At 44.6% G+C, this 21,284-nt stretch overlaps 1 long non-coding RNA gene across 1 annotated transcript; it reads right to left on the reverse strand.

Annotated features, from left to right (window-relative positions):
• Positions 1 to 418: 418 nt before the first annotated feature.
• On the reverse strand, positions 419 to 13,169 carry LOC138793780 (uncharacterized). The gene is made up of 3 exons (XR_011363349.1): positions 13,106 to 13,169; positions 6,932 to 7,000; positions 419 to 1,332 (listed from the first exon to the last, which is right to left on the reverse strand). It is a non-coding gene; the product is annotated as an uncharacterized lncRNA (long non-coding RNA).
• Between the last annotated feature and the right edge of the window lie 8,115 nt (positions 13,170 to 21,284).

The following is a 21,284-nucleotide window of genomic DNA, read 5'->3' on the forward strand; positions in this document are numbered from 1 at the left end:
ATTTCTTCAATTCTTGGAAAATTGTAATATTGTTCCTTTAAAAGAGATGTTGCTTTTTAGTTCAACGTACTCCAAGTTTGGTGTGGGTGAGTAAGGCAGCCTTTACACAGATGACAGATGACAGCCCAATAAGAGTGTTGAGTAAGTCAGTCATTAAAAAGATTCTTTACCCAGCAAAATATTGTGACTAAATGGTGTCAGGAAGAATTGGTAGATCACTTACATTGTCATAAGCATGACCCCTGTATACACGAGTATGTGCTTCAGACCTGCAATGATTTATAGGGCTGCAGCAATCGGCTGACATATGAGAAAACCAACAGAAATTTTGGCCCTCACCCAGCAATTTCTTATGGGGAAAAAACGAAAATCCTAACTTTTTCATTCAACCTTAGAAGACCGTCTGGCTTGGTACAGGCTACAGGCCTGCTGACATATGAGAATTTACTTGTGCTTGATTACTGAATTTTTTTTTTTTTTTTGTGGTGTGTTCACACATAATTACATAGTACAGTCATAAAAAGGCACATGTCTATCAAGTTCAACCAAAGGATGGGAGATGATGTGGATGAAGGCAATGGAAAACAGACAAGAATTCATACACATTAATAAGAGTACATACACATTAACGTTATTTTGTTCTAAGAAGATATTCAAGCCTATTATAAAGCCCTCAACTGTTTCTGCTGTGACCAGTCCCAGTTTTACCTGCTCATTTTGCTTCACTGTTCCATTGCTGAAGTTCTAGTGATACAGACTGCTTCCCCAAGTCTAATATTCTAATGCTTGAGGGGAGGCTTGGTATGCAGCGCTAGCGATATGTAACTGCATAGCCATTGGTGGCAGTGGAGAGGCTATGCCGCTCCTTACTGCTGCTACTCAATGTACAATAAATCTGTTCTGTAACTTTATTAAAGAAACTTAAAGAATTTCACTGGGATGTCCCATTTAAAGCAGAAAGTCCCCATCCAGCCTGCAAACTGGGCTTGTATAGAGGAATCATGACTTGAACCCTTTAATTAAAAAAAAATGTATATATTAACAATACCATATGACTGTTCTAAACCGGTGCCCCTCTTGCTCAGATTAAAAATTATTCTGCAACTGCAGTGAAATAAGAACTTTTTGAGGTAGTGTATGTCTGGGTTGCTTGGTTCATAGTTCATTTATGTCCATTCCCCCCCCCCCCATAATGTTGCATTCCTGCTACATACTATAAAGGTATGCATTATGCAGACTGTCATCTTTTCTTCTCAAAGATGGCCATTCTAGAGAAATTTCACTGCATACTGTATTACTGGACAGGTAGTCTTGTGGTATCTTATTCTGTTCCTGTACAAGCAAACACAAAAGACAACATTAATGCATATTTGAGACACTGATTCGATTAACTGGATCCAGCTTTTCCTAGCACCTGGGGAGGAGTGGCAGAGAGTTAAATGGCAGCCAACTGAGGAGCGGATTGCACTTTGCTTTGTTATACTTGCTCATCTCTACCGTCAAAGGACATTTTTTTTTTCTGGTTAGGTTGGTTTACGCTTAATGGGTTTTGTACAATACCTTAGCTGGATTTTTAAAGGGAAACAAAATTCTACAGTTACACACATCCATCCGGCCCATGTCTTTTGTCAACAATGCTATGTAAAAGCACATCAAAGAATTAAATCTTTTTGCAGAATTCAGATGGTACTTGACCAGTTTCTGTATGCTGTGTTCATCAAGGGCCAGTTACTCTTGACCACAATATCATTGAGCCACTCTGGGGAGATCTCAAGCACACAGTTTTTGGGGACTGTCCAGGAATTTACAGGAGCTGCAGGCTTTTACAAAGAAGAATGGGCAGCTTTACCATCTGAGGAAATAAAGAGCCTCATCCACCAGGGCTGTGGAGTCGGAAAACAAATGTACTGATTCTAGCTTTGAAAAAAAAAATCTTATAAAATTCAAATCAAAACTCAATTTTAAATTGTTCTAAGTTTTGCTCATCAATATGTATTCTGAGCAACATTCTAATAGGACGCTGGCCCTACTAGATAAGGGTGGTTGGGGAAAAGTTGTCGGTCACTATTTGGCAGTTTCTGAGCTGGCAGAGTCCATTGTGGGGGGAAGATCTGTGCTGTTCTCTCCCTGGATGCTGGATGACTGTATATGAGCAGCTGTTTAATATAGAGGAGGAGGAGAAGAAATAAGTAGTGTAGCAGTAACCTCTGTCCTCAGTGTGGTGGTTTTTTTTCACTGTTCTATGGCTACAGCTGTGTGTGCGCGTGCATGCATGCTATGGCTACAGCAGGCTGTGTGTGTGCGCTATGGCTGTAGCAGGCTGTGCATGCTATGGCTGCAGCAGGCTGTGTGTGTGTGTATGCATACTATAGCTGCAGCAAGCTGTGTGTGTGTGCTATGGCTGCAGCAGGCTGTGTGTGTGTGTGTGTGCTATGGCTGCAGCAGGCTGTGTGTGTGTGTGTGCTATGGCTGCAGCAGGCTGTGTGTGTGCTATGGCTGCAGCAGGCTGTGTGTATGCTATGGCTGCAGCAGGCTGTGTGTGTGTGTGTGTGTGTGCTATGGCTGCAGCAGGCTGTGTGTGTGTGTGTGTGTGTGCTATGGCTGCAGCAGGCTGTGTGTGTGTGCTATGGCTGCAGCAGGCTGTGTGTGTGTGTGCTATGGCTGCAGCAGGCTGTGTGTGTGTGCTACAGTGACCCCTCTATATCACTATGTGTAACCTCTATATTACAGCTATCTGGCATTGTTAGCAGTGTTTCTGTGTGTATGGTGAATGTTTAGTTAGACAGGGAGAAACTGCTGAGCCAGTGTAATAAATAACTCCCCTGGTATATGACTGGCAATTTATGAAGGAGTTGGAGTCGGTCCTGATAAAATTCAGGAGTTGGAGTCGAAGCTGTGGCTTACCGACTCCACAGCCCTGTCATCCACAACTACCACAGAAGACTTCAAGCTGTCATTGATGTTAGAGGGGGCAATACATGGTATTAAGAATGGGGGTATGTAAACTTTTGAGTAGGGTAATTTGTATGTTTTTGGTTGTCATTTTGTAAAACACAGTAGATTGACAATAATGGCTTCACCCAACCACTAACCATGAATGGGAAAAAGTTTGTTAGCATTAAAAAAAGGACAAGAAAGCAAACATTCTGCCGGGGTATATAAACTTTTGAGCACAGCTATATTTGGCCTGGAGGACCCACCATTTTTTAAAAAATTTATTGGCACATTCCAAGAGCTGTACGTTTTTTTTATTTCTTAATGTATTTGTATGGACGCTTGTGTGTTTTTTGTTTTTTTTTAAAGACGAATTTTATTTTATATTGATGAGGGCCGGATTGGCATGGTGGATCGGTGCACTAAGGTCATTAGTCCTGTCCCAATGAACCAAATCAGTTAATTTCCATATTGAATAAATTAAAGATTTACAGAAAACCTGCTATGGCAACATAACAGCAACTTAGCTTCCTTTAACCTGCTGTTAGTTTCCCTTTAAGCAATTTTGAAGGATATTACAAAGGCAGAATTACTTAAATTGCTGATATCTGATACGTCATGGTGCCGCGCGGGGTGTTCAGAGAGGGGTCCCGCCGGGACCCCGCTCTGAACGGCACTGATCCCGGCTGACATGTGCAGCCGGGCAGTGCCTCTATTAGCCGTCGCGGGTCCCGTTGCTGCGCCGGCTAATTAACTTTCCTCCGTGCATCCCTTGTGTCTAGTGGGACGGATCTCCCCCCCGCGATGCGATCACGAGGGGGAGATCCGTTCTTCTGCCTGTGCCGGGCCTCAGCGTCGCAATGACGCTGATCCCGGCTCGGCAATAGATTGCTATGGCCTGCAGCAGGCCAAAGCAATCTATCACCGATCTGATCGATCTTTGCTGTGTATATACACAGCATTGATCTCTATGAGAGATTAGTGCTGTGTATGTACAAGTCCCCCAGGGGGACTTCTAGTTAAAGTAAAAATAAAAGAAAAAATGTTTTTTTTTTATTAATAAAAAATCCCCTCCCCTATTAAAAGTCCAAATCACCCCCCTTTTCCCATTTTATAAATATAATAAAGCACAGATAGTTCCCGAATGACTCTAAAACATAACTTTTATTTATATGCTAAAAGCACAAATAACCAAACTCAAACCTCATGAGATAAACACCTCCACCATCTAAAACCAGGCATATAGAGCCCCAAAAAGAGTATTGCATGCCACATATAAGTAAGTACACACTTTAAATGTAAACAATATCAAACAAGGTATATAGTATGTACCACCATGCAGGGCCGATAATCACGGTACAGTTGATAAACCGTATGTACTTGGGAGCACCTGACCCTAAGGGTCCCTATTGGGTGCACCACAACTAACCCTGCTCGCTCAGGGACTGTCGGAATTATCGCCCTAGAAAGCGCGGCCCCTGCCCCGTTCTAATCTACACCACTATCCCTACACTACCCCTACCTACGCTCCCGACACCGTGTTTCATACAGATAATCATCAGGGGAGTATAACACCTTAATGGGGTAGGGAACAAGTATATATTGTACCGCTAAGCCCGCATGCTATGGACGACCCGAGGCCCACGTGAGTTAGCGTCTCTGAGCACTCTCAGACGCCTTATTCTAAGTACCGCCACAATATCCGTGTCCGTTTAGCGGTACAATATATACTTGTTCCCTACCCCATTAAGGTGTTATACTCCCCTGATGATTATCTGTATGAAACACGGTGTCGGGAGCGTAGGTAGGGGTAGTGTAGGGATAGTGGTGTAGATTAGTACGGCGCAGGGGCCGCGCTTTCTAGGGCGATAACTCCGACAGTCCCTGAGCGAGCAGGGTTAGTTGTGGTGCACCCAATAGGGACCCTTAGGGTCAGGTGCTCCCAAGTACATACGGTTTATCAACTGTACCGTGATTATCGGCCCTGCATGGTGGTACATACTTTATACCTTGTTTGATATTGTTTACATTTAAAGTGTGTACTTACTTATATGTGGCATGCAATACTCTTTTTGGGGCTCTATGTGCCTGGTTTTAGATGGTGGAGGTGTTTATCTCACGAGGTTTGAGTTTGGTTATTTGTGCTTTTAGCATATAAATAAAAGTTATGTTTCAGAGTCATTAGGGACCTATCTGTGCTTTATTTGATTATTTGTTGGTCTAACTCATTCAGTCTAGTTACTAGAACTGTTCGGTGCTCATTTTATAAATATAAATAAATAAACAAATAAATAAACATATTTAGTATCGCCGCGTGTCTAATCGTCCGAACTATTAATCACATTCCTGATCTCGCACGGTAATCGGCGTAAGCGGAAAAAAAATCCAAAGTGCAAAATTGCGCATTTTTGGTCGCATCAAATCCAGAAAAAATGTAATAAAAAGTGATCAAAAAGTCTCGTATATGCGCAATCAAGGTACCGATAGAAAGAACGCATCATGGCGCAAAAAATGACCCCTGACACAGCCCCATAGACCAAAGGATATAAGCGCTATAAGCCTGGGAATGGAGCGATTTTAAGGAACATATATCTGTTAACAATGGTTTGAATTTTTTTACAAGCTATCAGATACAATAAAAGTTATACATGTTATATATCGTTGTAATCGTAACGACTTGAGGAACATGCATAACTAGTCAGTTTTACCATAGGGCGAACGGCGTAAAAGTCAAAACTCCCCGAAATCAAAACAAATTTCTTTTATTTTTCAATTTGACAGCGCAAATGATTTTTTTCCGGTTTTGCAGCATATGTTATGGAAAAATAATGCCTGTCATTGCAAAGTACAATTGGTTTCGCAAAAAATAAGCGCTATATACGTCTCTAGGTGAAAAAATGCAAGCGCTATGGAATTTTAAACATAAAGTGGAAAAAGCAAAAGTGCAAAAACGAAAATTGGCTTTGACCTTAAAGGGGTTATCCAGTGCTACAAAAACATGGCCACTTTCTTTCAGAGACAACACGACTCTTGTCTCCAGTTCAGCTGCAGTTTGCAATTAAGCTCCATTCAGTTCAATGGAACTAAGCAGCAAAACCCCGCCCAAGCTGGAGACAAGAGAGGGGCTGTCTCTGGAAGAAAGTGGCCATGTTTTTGTAGCGCTGGATAACCCCTTTAAGGGGTTAAGGCCTGATTCACACGTCCCGTAATCTACAGATCCATATTTCTGTACACAAATTGGTGCACATTGATTTCCATTGGGCTATTCACATGATCAGTAGATATATAGGACACAAGTCAATCCTGAAAAAAAAGGACATGTCCTAGTGCGGACCCAGATTTTATTTTATTTTTTTCCGGATTCTGTCATAGAAAGCAATGGGATTCGCTATTTTCTAAGGATTGTATTTCCGTAAGAAAATAAAGATGAGTCATTCACACGTTGAAATGTTGTGTGTCTGAAAAACGGAAATACGGATGCACTACAGATGCCCAATTCGTAGTTTTTAGCAGATTTTATGGGTGGACAGTGGGAGGAATCTACGGACATGAAAAAAAATACTGAAAGTGTGCATAAGGCCTAACATTTTAGTTTTTAACAGTATTTAAAGGGAACCTGTCACCCCCCGTGCCGGGGCAGAGCCCGGCCGACCCCCGGTGGAGTCCCTTAAACTTACCCCGTGCACAAAGTCCCGCTCCTGCCGCCAAGATATCGCAGTCGGAAGCCCAGCACGCGCTGATCAGAGAGGAGTCTGACGCTCATAGAGAATGACGGCTCCATTCATTCTCTATGAGCATCGGACTTATCTCTGATGAGCGTGCGCTGGGCTTCCAATGGTGATATCTTGGAAGTGGGAGCAGGTTCGGGAGCGGGACATGGTGCACGGGGTAAGTATTAGGGGCTCCACCGGGGGGGGGGGAGGGTCGGCCGGGCTCTGCCCCGGCACAGGGGGTTGACAGGTCCTCTTTAAGTACATATTAGCAACAAAACACTTACCTGTTTTTTTATTTCTTGTATTTTCAGAATATTTTCTTCTGACATTCTGATATTCAATCATTTCATACTCTGTAAGGGGGAAATCAAAAGGAAATAACTTAAAGAGGTTCTCTAGGTGGGAGACGTTTTTCAACTATGGCCGGAAGGGGGTGGATATAAACAATGAAGCCCACTTACCTCCTCAGCTCCAGTGCTGAGTCCGACATCTAGCTGCTCCAGTCTCTGGTCCCCTGTCCCCTTTCTGGTGTTAGACTGGGCTTGAGATGACATATCAGGCCTGCTCAGTCAGTAGCTGTAGTGGGGTCCCGCCTCTGCCGCTGACTGGCTGAGCAGGTCTGAAATGTCACGTCTTAAGCCCAGTCTAAGACTAGGAAGTGGTGGGGGGACTGAAGCATCTGGATTCTCTGGTCTGATTATAAAGATAATTCTGGGATGATTGGCATGTGAGATGAATTGGGTTATAACTTTCCGGGTCTGATCCGACCCCTATACCACAAATGGATCACTGATGGCGGTCATTATGAGCGGGTGTCAGCTATAGCTAACAGCACCCAAAATGTAGAAATGAGATTAGTCTAATATCAGAATGTGAAGGATCCTTTCTTTCCTTGTAAATAATGGATATATTGTCTTACAGGGATTCTTCTAAATCTGTCCTGGTCAGCTGTACCTACTATTATTGTGAAGCTGATTCTGAGCGCTGATGCACAAGTTGTGCATGTCATCTTTTACATCACTAACTACAGCTAGAAATTGCTGTTTGGAGTGACATTAGGCACAAGAACTGAGGAGACTAAGGAGACCCCTGTACACTTCATAGGGAACGGTTATAGCTGCAAATGGGGGCCTAGCTTATTAACGCCCATGCTTTACAAATGGTATGTCTAACAAGGTGTGATGACCAGGTGTCTATTGTAAATTAATAGTAAAATAACAGCAGGTTAGGAGACTCTGACCCACTGTTATATTCCCATAGCACATGGGACACTGAGAATGCCAGTAATTTTCTTACTGTCATCCTTAGCGCCATTGTACCTGTCATCAAAATATTTGATATATTAGAGAGACATATTAAAAGTGTTTTAGTGTTCAGACCCCGACCAATCAGTAGAGTGAGCGGGGAGATGACTGAGCTGCTGCGCCCGTCTCTTCCTACTCTGTGTCTGAAGCCGAGACGGACCCATAGACTTGTACAGTAGTTTGTATGTTGTAGGTTGTACACAAGTGATTGAATTCTGACTGTAGCCTCCTATAAATGCATGTGGATTAGCCAGACTTTTTTTTTTTTTTTTTGTAAGCATATAAAAAATAATACAAATCACACAACACATTTATAATATTGCCAATTAATAGTTAATCAATCCTATATATTCTCTCTTATATCCCCAACCCATCCCATCCACTATCTTTACTTAACCGTTTCCTCAAATAAGTCGAAGGAATAAAGAACAAACATCATACTATTATCCCGTCTGGGACATCTAACATGTCATCCATCTTCCTCTTTATAATACTCAAAGATCTCTCCTGTTTCTTCATTACTCAAAGAAAAGAAATAAGTAAAATAAAAAATTAAATTACAAAAAAAAAAAAGGGGAACACTTGTCATCAAGACCCGACTCCACCCGCACCACCTAGCGGCCGCCTAGCTCCCCAGCAGACCAGTCCCCGCCTCCATCTCCTTCTAAGTTTTCATATCTATATATAGTGCTGGCCAAAAGTATTTGCACCCCTGCAATTCTGTCAGATAATACTCAATTTCTTCCAGAAAATGACTGCAATCACAAATGCTTTGGTAATAATTAGGGATGGTCCGAACCCTCCGAGATTCTGGTTCGTATGAACCCGAACGCTCGGCATCAGATTCCCGCTGTTTGCCCGCTCCGTGGAGCGGGTGGATACAGCGGGAGGACCGCCTGGAATACTGGGATACAGCCTATGGCTGTGGCTGTATCCCAGTTTTCCAGGCGGTCCTCCTGCTGGATCCGCCCGCTGCACGGAGCGGGCAGACAGCGGGAATCATTACCGAGAGTTCGGGTTCGTACGAACCCGAACCGAACTCGGTTCGGACCATCCCTAGTAATAATATCTTCATTTATTTTGCTTGCAATTAAACACAAAAGAGAATGAAAAAAAAAAGTCTGATCATTTTACTCAAAACTCCAAAAATGAGCCGGACAAAAGTATTGGCACCCTCAGCCTAATACTTGGTAGCACAACCTTTAGACAAAATATGTGCAAACAACTTCCTGTAACCATCAATGAGTTTATTGCAATGCTCTACTGGAATTTTAGACCATTCTTCTTTGTCAAATTGCTCCAGGTCCCTGAGATTTGAAGGGTGCCTTCTCCAAACTGCCATTGTGAGCTCTCTCCACAGGTGTTCTATGGGATTCAGGTCTGGACTCATTGGCCACTTTAGAAGTCTCCAGTGCTTTCTATCAATCCATTTTCTAGTGCTTTTTAAAGTATGTTTTGGGTCATTGTCCTGCTGGAAGACCCATGACTAGGGATGAGCAAATCGAACCGGTACTAACCAGATTCGTTACGAAATTTGCAAAAAGTTCGGTTCGCTACCGAACCGAACTTTGAGAAAGTTCGTTACGAATCTGGAAAAAATAACAGTGACGCAAAATTGTACATTTTTCACAGAATAGACCAGGATACAAAGGATTATTACTCCTATAATCCCTTGTATCCTGGTTTTCTGTGAATATCAAGATGTGTGACGTCACCCCTGTTAGGGTGAGACCTTAAATTAGTCCCCTCAGATATACCTGGGTGCTGCCTAATCAAAAATGTAATGTGACAGCTGTCTGTGAGTATCAACCAAGACACATGAAAGCAACTTCAATTTTCAAGCTTATCGAATTTATTAAGTGAAAATCAGTTCATAGCTTTAAAATTAGGTTAAAAAAAATAGAAGTAGAACAAAAAGTTAAAAAAAAAACAACTCCAAAACAAAGTCCCATCACTTTCCCAGAAACTAAAAAAAGTCCATAAAAAGTCCCATCACTCTCCCAGACACAAAAAAAAGTCCATAAGAAGTCCCATCACTGTCCGAGAACCCCCCCCAAAAAAAGTGTCCCATCGGCTCTCCCTTCCATTGCACAGTTGTGTAGAATAAGGTTGGCGACTTTGGGATTCTTGGTGTCCAAGACCGTGCACCCCAGTGCTGATGTCTGCTCCTAATTATGGCCAAGGGCAGTACAAGTCTGTTACTGCCCATTGGGTCAACATTCCCCCAGAAGACTACCATAAAGTTAGCCCATTCTTGCCACTGTCACCTCCTTTAGGGGGCCAGTTCTGCCTCCACCAGCTTGCAACCATCCACCTCTTTGACTGCAGTCCAACCTGCCCCGGTGTCTTACCAACGATGTCAGGCCCGGCGCTCTCAGGCTGTCCTCCATCTTGTAAGGCTGGGTGAACGAAGCCACAGTGCAGTGCAGCAGGGAGTCATACACTTTGTACGGCACATGTGATAAACCTCATAGTGCACAGGTTTCTTCAAACATGTCGTGCCAATTGTTGATCCCTTTTGAGGACGCGACTCTGTGAGCAGGCATCAAGGACATCATCCCACTCATCCGGATTCTGGAAAGTGCGGCAACCAACATCATCAGCGAGGAATCCCAGGCCACCACTCCAAGGCTGAACATCCTCCTGCTCCATGACTAGTCTGTCCTCAATATTACTGGCCTGGGTGCAATCAGGTGCTGCCTCCTCCTCAAATAGTCTCTTTTTAACCATACTGGGCTGTTTGCAATCAAGTGCTACTGCCTCCCCCCCTCCCCTCCACACTGGGTCCAATACAGTGCTTTTACTGCTGCTGGTTCCACTGTCAACTGTCTGTTTTCCACTCTACTCGTTCCAAGGAACTTTGTGTCCTATGCCCTGTGTATTCACTTACACCTTTGCTGTCAATGAATGGAAACACCCAGTGTCCTTGTTTGCTGTCACTGAATGGAAACACACAGTAACCTTGTTTGCTGTCAATGAATGGAAACACCCAGTGTCCTCGTTTGCTGTCACTGAATGGAAACACACAGTAACCTTGTTTGCTGTCACTGAATGGAAACACCCAGTGTCCTTGTTTGCTGTCACTGAATAGAAATCCACAGTAACCTTGCTTGCTGTCATCAATTTTGGGATGGTTCATATGCTACCTCTATTTCACTATTCGTTTATCACTAGTGCAGTATTATTGCTGGCAATTTTTTTTTCACAATTTTTGCACTTTGATTTTTTCAACTTTTTTCATTGTAATAGCAACTGCAACTAAACTAAACTATACCCTATCACACTCCCACTATTGTAGCTGCAATTATTTACCCGTTATTGCAAGGTTCGTTTTCGGTTCGGTTGAAGCCGAACTTCACGAAAGTTTGCCGGATCGAACCGAACCGAACTTTTCAAAAGTTCGCTCATCCCTACCCATGACCACTGAGGGAGACCCAGCTTTCTCACACTGGGCCCTACATTATGCTGCAAAATTTGTTGGTAGTCTTCAGACTTCATAATGCCATGCACACGGCCAAGCAGTCCAGTGCCAGAGTCAGCAAAGCAACCCCAAAACATCAAGGGACCTCCGCCATGTTCGACTGTAGGGACAGTGTTCTTTTCTTTGAAGGCCTCTTTTTTTTCCCCTGTAAACTCTATGTTGATGCCTTTTGCCAAAAAGCTCTACTTTTGTCTCATCTGACTTATTCTTCCAAAATGTTTTTGGCTTTCTCAGGTAAGTTTTGGCAAACTCCAGCCTGGCTTTTTTATGTCTCTGGGTCCGAAGAGGGGTCTTCCTGGATATCCTACCATAGAGTCCCTTTTCATTCAGACGCTGATGGATAGTACGGGTTGACACTGTTGTACCCTTGGACTGCAGGGCAGCTAGAACTTGTTTGAATGTTAGTCGAGGTTCTTTAGCCACCATCCACACAATCTTTCGTTGAAATCTCTCGTCAATTTTTCTTTTCCGTCCACATCTAGGGAGGTTAGCCACAGTGCCATGGGCTTTACACTTCTTGATGTCACTGTGAACGGTAGACACAGGAACATTTAGGTCTTTGGAGATGGACTTGTAGCCTTGAGGTTGCTCATGCTTCCTCACAATTTGGCTCCTCAAGTCCTCAGACAGTTCTTTGGTCTTCTTTCTTTTCTCCATGCTTAAAGGGAACCTGTCACCCCCCCGTGCCGGGGTGACAGGCTCCCGACCCCCCGTTAGAGCCCCATATACTTACCTAATCCCGACGGGTCCCGCTTCTGGAGGTGGTCGGGTGACGGAGATCTCAGCCGCTGCAGCCCGGCGCGCGCGCTGAGAGATGAGTCCAACACCCATAGAGAATGACGGAGCGCTGGACTCTCCTGTCATTCTCTATGGGTGTTGGACTCATCTCTCAGCGCGCGCGCCGGGCTGCAGCGGCTGAGATCTCCGTCACCCGACCATCTTCAGAAGCGGGACCCGGCGGGATTAGGTAAGTATATGGGGCTCTAACGGGGGGTCGGGAGCCTGTCACCCCGGCACGGGGGGGTGACAGGTTCCCTTTAATGTGGTACAGACAAGGACACAGGACAGACGTTGAGTCAACTTTAATTCATTTGAACTGGCTGCAAATGTGATTTAGTTATTGCCACCACCTGTTATGTGGCACAGGTAAGTAACAGGTGCTGTTAATTACACAAATTACAGAAGCATCACATGATTTTTCTAAGGGTGCCAATACTTTTGTCCACACCCTTTTTTATGTTTGGTGTGGAACTATATCCAAATTGGCTTTTTGACAATTCTTTTTGTTGTTTTCCATTGAAGACAAATTAAATGAAGAGATTAATACCAAAGCATTTGTTATTGCAATCATTTTCTGGAAGAAATTGAGTATTATCTGACAGAATTGCAGGGGTGCCAATACTTTTGGACAGCACTGTAACTATATATTCCCCATTTGGCAGAGTACGTTCACTCATCCCATCCAACCTTCCGCCAAGTGACACATTGAGTGTGGACAAACCAACTAAGGCCAGTGCTACACTCCCATGCCACTTTTTCATTGTTCTCACCGATAGTCCGATCTGGATATGTCATACACATATGAACCTCTAATTAGCCTCGTCCCATATCCTGGAAGGAAGAAACCCAGACCCAATCATCACAATTAGAACTCATGATCAGCCAGACTTTACCTGGTTGTGCACATTGTTTGTCAGAGTTGAAGATGTTGCCATACAAATATGATTTGCAGAAATCTATTAAAGAAATCATATATACAGCTAAGAAGCATACACATTTTCTTTAAATAGCTTTTAGACAGTGTAGATCTTTCACATCTGTACAGTACATGAAAATCTCATAGATTTTATAATCCCTAATTTCCAGGCATACAGAATGTTGTCATTTGGTACTGTTTGTGCACAATGAGAATAGTTGTATTGTAATGTTGATATGAATTTGATTTTTATGCTACTATAGATTCTGGAAATTAAGCTGGGACTGGACTGGTATAGCTCGAAATGTACAAATGGACTTTTAACTTTAGCCAATGGTACACCTACAGGATCCGCAGCAGATCTGCTGCGGATCCACAGCAGAAAATCAGCTGCGGATCCGGTAAGTGTGAACGTACCCTAAAAGTGATTTGGAGCACTGGGCGGCACAGCTAACCTCCCCCTGAGCATCAATCTCCCCCAGAAGCCTACCACTTGTAATGATTACCTTCATCCTTAGCGCCCTGTGTACAATAGGAAGCGATCAGCAGGTTATATCCATCTAACCTACTGATAGTTCACATCTACAGGATCCGCAGCAGATGTGATGGTGCAGATTTGATGCTGTGTTCAGTTATTTAAATGAAATCTGCTGCGCATCCGCAGCAGAAAATCAGCTGCAGTTCCGGTTAGTGTGAACGTACCCTTAGGGTACAAACACACACACCATATACGCAGCAGATACGCAGCAGATTTGATGGTGCAGATTTGATGCTGTGTTCAGTTATTTAGATCTAATCTGCTGCATATCTGCTGCGTATAGCAGCAGAAAATACGCTGCATATACGGTGTGTGTCTTTGTACCCTTAGGTTACAAACCCACTTGCCGGATCTGCAGCGAGTCTCCTTGCTGCGTTTTTGCAGGGAGACTCGCTGCAGATCCTGGCCCTATACTTTCAATAGCAGAGAAACTCGCAGCAGGGATATACATCCCTGCTGCGATTTTGTCTGCAGCCCGCCCCATTAACCCCCCGGCCGCCGGACATTATACATTACCCGGTCCCCGTTCCTGCTTGCTTCGGGGCTCCCGGTGTCTTCACGGCCTGCCTGGCCAATCAGTGCGCTGCGGCGGGGCAGCGCACTGATTGGCCAGGCGGAACGTGCCGGGAGCCGCTGAAGCAAGCAGGAGCCGGGATCAGGTAATGTATATCGCCCCCAGCCCCCGGCCACACGATCGCCCCCAGCCCTGCAGCCCCCGGCCGCACGATCGCCCCCAGCCCCGCAGCCCCTGGCCGCACGATCGCCCCCAGCCCCGCAGCCCCCGGCCGCACGATCGCCCCGCAGCCCCCGACCGCACGATCGCCCCCAGCGGGCGATCGTGCAGCCGGGGGCTGGGGGCTGCGGGGCTGGGGGCTGCGGGCGATCATGCGGCCAGGGGCTGCGGGGCTGCAGGCGATCGTGCGGCCGGGGGCTGGGGGTGATCGTGCGGTCGGGGGCTGCGGGGCTGGGGGCTATCGTGCGGCCGGGGGCTGGGGGCGATCGGGGATGCAGGGGGGCGGGCAGGATATACATTACCTGATCCCGGCTCCTGCTTGCTTTAGCGGCTCCCGGCATGTTCCGCCCGGCCAATCAGTGCGCTGCCCCGCCGCAGCGCACTGATTGGCCGGGCGGGCCGTGAAGACACCGGGAGCCCTGAAGCAAGCAGGAACGGGGACCTGGTAATATATAATGTCCGGCGGCCGGAGAGTTAATGGGGCGGGCTGCAGACAAAATCGCAGCAGGGATGTACATCCCTGCTGCGAGTTTCTCTGCTATTGAAAGTATAGGGCTGGGATCTGCAGCGAGTCTCCCTGCAAAAACGCAGCAAGGAGACTCGCTGCAGATCCGGCAAGTGGGTTTGTAACCTTAAGGTGGTTCTCCCATGTAGAAAACCTCTTTCCATATGCCCTTTTTTGTAGAGGTTGTGCCCACCCAAGTCACACCATCCTTTATTATAAATCAGTAGATGTTTATAGGTATATAGCAGTAATATCTACTTTCACGTTATTTACTAAGTAAAGCACAGAGGATCCAGTTTGATGTTAATTAAAATCAATATAAAATGTACTTGCTTACCGAAATTGTAGTAATTTGATGAAATAGGATCACTTTGGGAAAGAAACAAACATACTTATAGTTAATAATAAACTGCTATATCAAAGGCAAAACTCATAAAAAATATACAAAATAAATTCCGTATATGAATGTTGTAATTAAAGGGGTATTTGGGTATCATCATCTAGTTTTTGAATAAAACCCAAGACACATAATTTACCAATATAATGTTATCACTAATAATACTGACTTTCACAGGTTTTTGCTTGATTTACCCCTGACCGGAAGTGGAAAATGAAAGAACTATACAATACAATGGTATTGTCTCCAGGCTCCTGATTTCTCTCTCTCTCTCTCTCTCTCTCTCTCTCTCTCTCTCTCTCTCTCTCTCTCTCTCTCTCATGTCACAGGAGGCTTGGCTGGATTTTTGTCTTTGAGCTCATGTTGCAATGTTGTGGTAAGCACAAGGGGTTGCATTATAAAGGTCACGTGAAAAGGTAGTAGGGATGGTCTGAACCCTCCGAGGTTTGAGTTCGTATGAACCAGAACGCTCGGCATCAGATTCCCGCTGTCTGCCCGCTCCTTGGATCGGGTGGATACAGCAGGAGGACCGCCTGGAAAACTGGGATACAGCCTATGGCTATGGCTGTATCCCAGTTTTCCAGGCGGTCCTCCCGCTGGATCCACCCGCTGCACGGAGCGGGCAGACAGCGGGAATCATTACCGAGAGTTCGGGTTCCCTACAAGGTAGCAATGCTAGCATGCTGTCCCCAGTGTACCACACACACTCTCTTTCAATAAGTTTTTTCGGTTATACACAGTGCAGACAGCCTTCTTCTTAAAGAACAGCAAATTGTGCAAAAATTTTACTTTAACGTACATGTATTCTGGATCATGATTTACATCTATACCTGTAATGAGAAAAGATTGTACTGTAAATGCTACAAGGTCGCTACAGAATATACAGACACACACATAAATATATAAAGAGTGTCTGCTTACTTATTTTATTTGCATAGTTAGGCTCCACATTCTCTAAACACAAATGACAAAGATATTAGGCTGTTAACATGTTTGGGTCATACCGTTAAAGGGGTTATCCAGCGCTATAAAAACATGGCCACTTTCCCCCTACTGTTGTCTCCAGTTTGGGTAGGGTTTTGAAACTCAGTTCCATTGAAGTAAATGGAGCTTAATTGCAAACCACACCTGAACTGGAGACAACAGTAGGGGGAAAAGTGGCCATGTTTTTGTAGCGCTGGATAACTCCTTTAAGACAACGTCTACTGCATGCAAATAGACCTGTTATAAATTATGTCCTGTGTTCAGGGGTAAGTTCAGCAACACCTTTTTTTTTACATTTTATTTTCCTGTGTATGTTATTTTGTGGGTTTTTTTTGTTTGTTTTTGTAACATAAAACAGTTGTCAAGTTTAGAAAATCTAATTTAAAAACCCTGCTAGGGAATTCTGAGTTTCCCTATCAAAGAGCCTTAGCTATTGACCAGAGACCTGCCACATTCATGCATTACACAGACAACCCAGTCATTGCAATGCTTAAAGGCCCTATTCCACGGAACGATTATCGCCCGTATTCGGCCAATATCGTCCGCTACGGACGATAATTGTCCCGTGGAATAGAGTGCAACGATCAGCCGACATCGTTCATGTCGGCTGATCGTTGCAGTCACTTGTTTTTCAACATGTTGAAAAACAAGCGACTGATATAGCAGCGATCTGCTGCCGGCGCTCCGTTGAATAGGAGCGTCGGCAGCAGACGCTGCTATATCCTATGGGCTGCCCGGAAGATCAGCGATCACCGCAGCTCCCCGCCGCCCCTTCCCGCACTCACCCGCTCGCTGCAGCCGCGCTGAATAGCGGCGGCAGCGAGCGGGGAACGAGGAGCAAACGAGCGCTGAGAGCGCTCGTTTGCTCCTCTTAACGACCCGTGAAATAGGCCCTTAACTATGTAACACTTCATGGCCGCTGTCAGGGTACTGTAGGGCACTAACCAGATGTTGCTAGTGTCAGTAGACTGATTTATCCACATCATCTGATTCCCAACAAAAGCAGATACATTTGCAGTTTTTCAGTTCCCAACTTTTTATTGACCAATGTGCAATCCTCCCTCACATGTAGTATTTTGGTCAGTATTTGGGTCAATATCTGAGCGAGCATGCTCATGCTGGAGAACTGACGCCATTGTAATTTTTGTATATTTCTTTCCATCACGGGAAGTTAAACAAAATATACAAAAATAATAATTAAAGACATTGTTAAAGCGACTCTGTACCCACAATCTGACCTCCCCAAACCACTTGTACCTTCGGATAGCTGCTTTTAATCCAAGATCTGTCCTGGGGTCCGTTCGGCAGGAGATGCAGTTATTGTCCTAAAAACAACTTTTAATCCTGCAGCGCTGTGTCTAACGGCCAGGGCTTACATTTGTATATGCATTAGGCTGGCACCACCTCTTCGTCCTTCCTCCCCGCCCTCCTCAGCATTAGGAACGATCCAGGAACATTTACTGCTGTTTGAGCTTTGCACAGGTGTATTAATGATCCAGCCCATGTTCATTATCCACACAGGTGGGGAATAGGAAGCAATCTGCCTGGATCATTCCTAATAATGAGGAGGGTGGGGAGGAAAGACAGGGAGGTTGTGCCAGCCTAATGCATATACAAATGTAAGCCCCGGCCGTTCGACACAGCGCTGCATGATTAAAAATTGTTTTTATGACAATAACTGCATCCCCTGCCAAACGGAGCCCAGGACAGATCTTGGATTAAAAGCAGCTATCTGAAGGTACAAGTGGTTTGGGGGGGTCAGATTGTGGGTACAGAGTCGCTTTAGGCAAAAAAAAAAAAAAACACAAACATTTTTTCAGATCAACTGGTGCCAGAAAGTGCCAGAGATTTGTAATTTACTCCTATTGAAAAATCTCAGGTCTTCCAGTACTTATCAGCTACTGTATGCCTTGCAGAAAGTGGTGGTTTCCTTTCAGTTTGACACACTGCTTTCTGATGCTACCTCTGTTTGTGACAGAAACAGAAGTAAATTCATTAGAAAACCTCTCCTGCTCTCCAGACTGGAAAGAATACACCACTTCCTGCAGGACATACGGCAGCTGATAAGTACTGAACGATTAGTTTTTTATAGAAGTAAACTACAAATCTTTGGCACTTTCTGACACCATTTCGCCCCCTGTATATTTTCTCATAGGACCACATCTACTAGTTTCTGCTGTTGAATTATGATACTTACGGCCCACGTTTAATGGCGCTGGACTGCTCCTGTATTGACAAATATATTGATGAGAAAATTGATAGCTCTTACATAAAAACGTATTTATAGATTAGACCACATAACTGTCGCAGAGGAGGGGCTACATTGCTCTGGATACCCCTTTATCCTAGCTAAAGCAGAGATCTTCCTTAAGCAGCACCTTTTACTGTGTAGAAATGGGTCCAACTATGAATTACAAACTCCTGATTGACTTCAGTGGTTGCCATGCAATACTACAAATTGTAATTCAATTTGTAATTCAAGGTTTCACTGTACCTATTACCTGTCCTATGGATAAGTTATAATGTTGGGATAACCCCTTTAGGTTCTACCTACAACACTGTTACACTGGGTTACATACTAGAGAAACAACAAGGTACAAAGAGGAGCAAAGTCAGGCAAAGGTAATACACAGAACCACATACACAAGCTCCCTCACTGGAACCCTAGCCAGCTAGGAACCTCTGCTTTGGGCAAGGAGGAGTGTGCTTGGCTGCCAGATATAATATGGCAAGGTGGTTGGCTAGGGACAGGTTTTGGGCAAGCCTGGGAACTGCAGCAGGAGGAGAAAGAGCATGGGAGGAGGAAGCCCAGGATTTGCTGCATGTGAATGTACCATGAGACCTATGTTACATTTTTTTGAAAGAACCTTATCGGCACTGGCGTGGTCCTTTTTTCTAAAACGTTGCCTGTTTTTCGCACTTGCTGCTGTTTTCTTGTTGTGCACCAGCCCAGCTCTATGCACTGGTTCGGCTTGGCTCCCCCAGACGATATCTCCTCCCTTTGGTGATGTGGCGCTGCTTGATTCTAACTGAGGCGCATCATCAACAGGAGGAGATATCGTCACACTGGCGGTGCCAGGTCTGCCTAATGCATAGAGCTGCGGTGCTGCACAACAAGAAAACTCCGGGAGCCGGAACCGATAAAGTACTGCAACCAATAACGAAACCGAAAACAGCCGAAACGCTGGAGTTATGCAATCTGCGTACCGCCTATAGAATTGCGCTGTTTAAGTAATTTCTTAGCTCGCAGAGCTATGCTGTTTGCACAACTGTCATTGAAGTCAACGGGAGTTACCCAACTTGTGCAACTATCGCACTTTGCTGTTCTTGACTTCCCAACCAGCACCAGCACAGAAGGGGTTATTAGCTCCTCCTCTTTATTTCTCTTAGGACCGCCCACCTAAGAAAAACTCTCAAAAGTTTCACCAATAGAGAGCAGACATACATTATATAAGAGCAGCAAACCCCCCACTTCCTTGTGTTTTTTTCTATCCTCCTTTCTCTGCAAAGGAATCCTTCCTTACCAAGCCCACCTGTTATCGGTATATATATATATATATATATATATATATATTGTCTGTATGTAAATATATACTTATATATTTTTCCATGTTTTTCAGGATGACTATGGGGAAACCCTGGTCACAGCACGTTACCTTGGCCAGGTAGATATATAGGATACAGGTCCCATTGTGCTGTTGGGTCAAGACAGCCTGTATCCTATAGGTAACTTTCAGTGGGGGACCCTGAAACAGTACCTTGCCCAGTTGAGGTTTATACAGGTCGTTACCTGTATCTTTTATTCCTACAGCCTCTTCTGCAGCATAAGCATAAGAACGCTGGGCGCTCCTTGAATCCCGGCGGGTGGCCATCTTCTTCCGGTTTGCGTTCCAGTGGACCGGAAGTGCGTCATATGACGCGAGACGTGCGTTCCACGGACCGGAAGTCGCTCAGAAACAGTGCGGGCTCGCGTTTTCTCCTGCCGGGACATCCACCATGTATTTAGGTAGCAGGTATGTTGGCGTCCGGTGGCTTTTTGGTACTGGGCAGCCGGACTCACTGTTACTTAGGGATAAGTGTGGTATGTGTAAGGTCCAGGGGGGCCGCTTTACACACCTAAAAACATGGGAGTTATATCTCTATATGTGTCTGCATTATGGCTGCTGTGGGTTGGTCTGGCTGGGCTGATAGTTACCCCACTTTTTATATAATAATGGGTTGCTGGCATTCCATCTGCTCCTCTGGTATATTTATACATATATTATATATATATTTTACAGATGTAGAGCCATAGAAAATCTGACAGTCGCAAAAGAAGAGAAAAGACAAGGCACAGACTATGTGCGGACTGTGATCAACCATTACCAGATGATCTATCAGGCTCCATCTGTGATTACTGCTTTGATATGAGGACTGAGCGAAGGAAGCGTAACAGAGAAGGCTTCTCTGCCTCTAAACCAGCTGATGATATCAAAGCTTTCATGAATGAAGCAAGAGAGTTGTTTGCATCCTTTCGCAGCCAGAGTCATAGATATTCTCCTTCTCCTGAACCTAAAAGACATAAGCCAGATAATCAGCAAGGGTCTTCTTACTCTTCTTCTGCGCATGAATCTGATACCTCTAGTTCATCTGAGGATCATATCCCTGAAGATTTCTATCTGTTTAGAAAAGATCATGCTGAAAAATCAATTAATGTGGTCAAAGAAATCATAGAAGTGAAAAAAAGATAAGCCTGCTGCTGAAGACAAAGAAAGTTTATATTATTTCCCAAAGAAAAAGTCCAGTGTTTTTCCCGGTCATCCGGTCCTAAAGTCTATCATGGAACAGGCCTGACAAAAGGCCTGACAAAAGGCTTGAGCTAGGATCCAGATTCAAGAATATGTACAGACTAGATTCAGCTGATACTGAAGCCTGGGAAAATCCAGGAAAAATAGACACAGAAGTCGCCAAACTTTCCAAATGTACCTTACTGCCATCAGATGATTCGGCCCTATTGAAG

Source organism: Dendropsophus ebraccatus, chromosome 5, assembly GCF_027789765.1.
Source record: "Dendropsophus ebraccatus isolate aDenEbr1 chromosome 5, aDenEbr1.pat, whole genome shotgun sequence".
NCBI classification, from domain to species: Eukaryota; Metazoa; Chordata; class Amphibia; order Anura; family Hylidae; genus Dendropsophus; species Dendropsophus ebraccatus.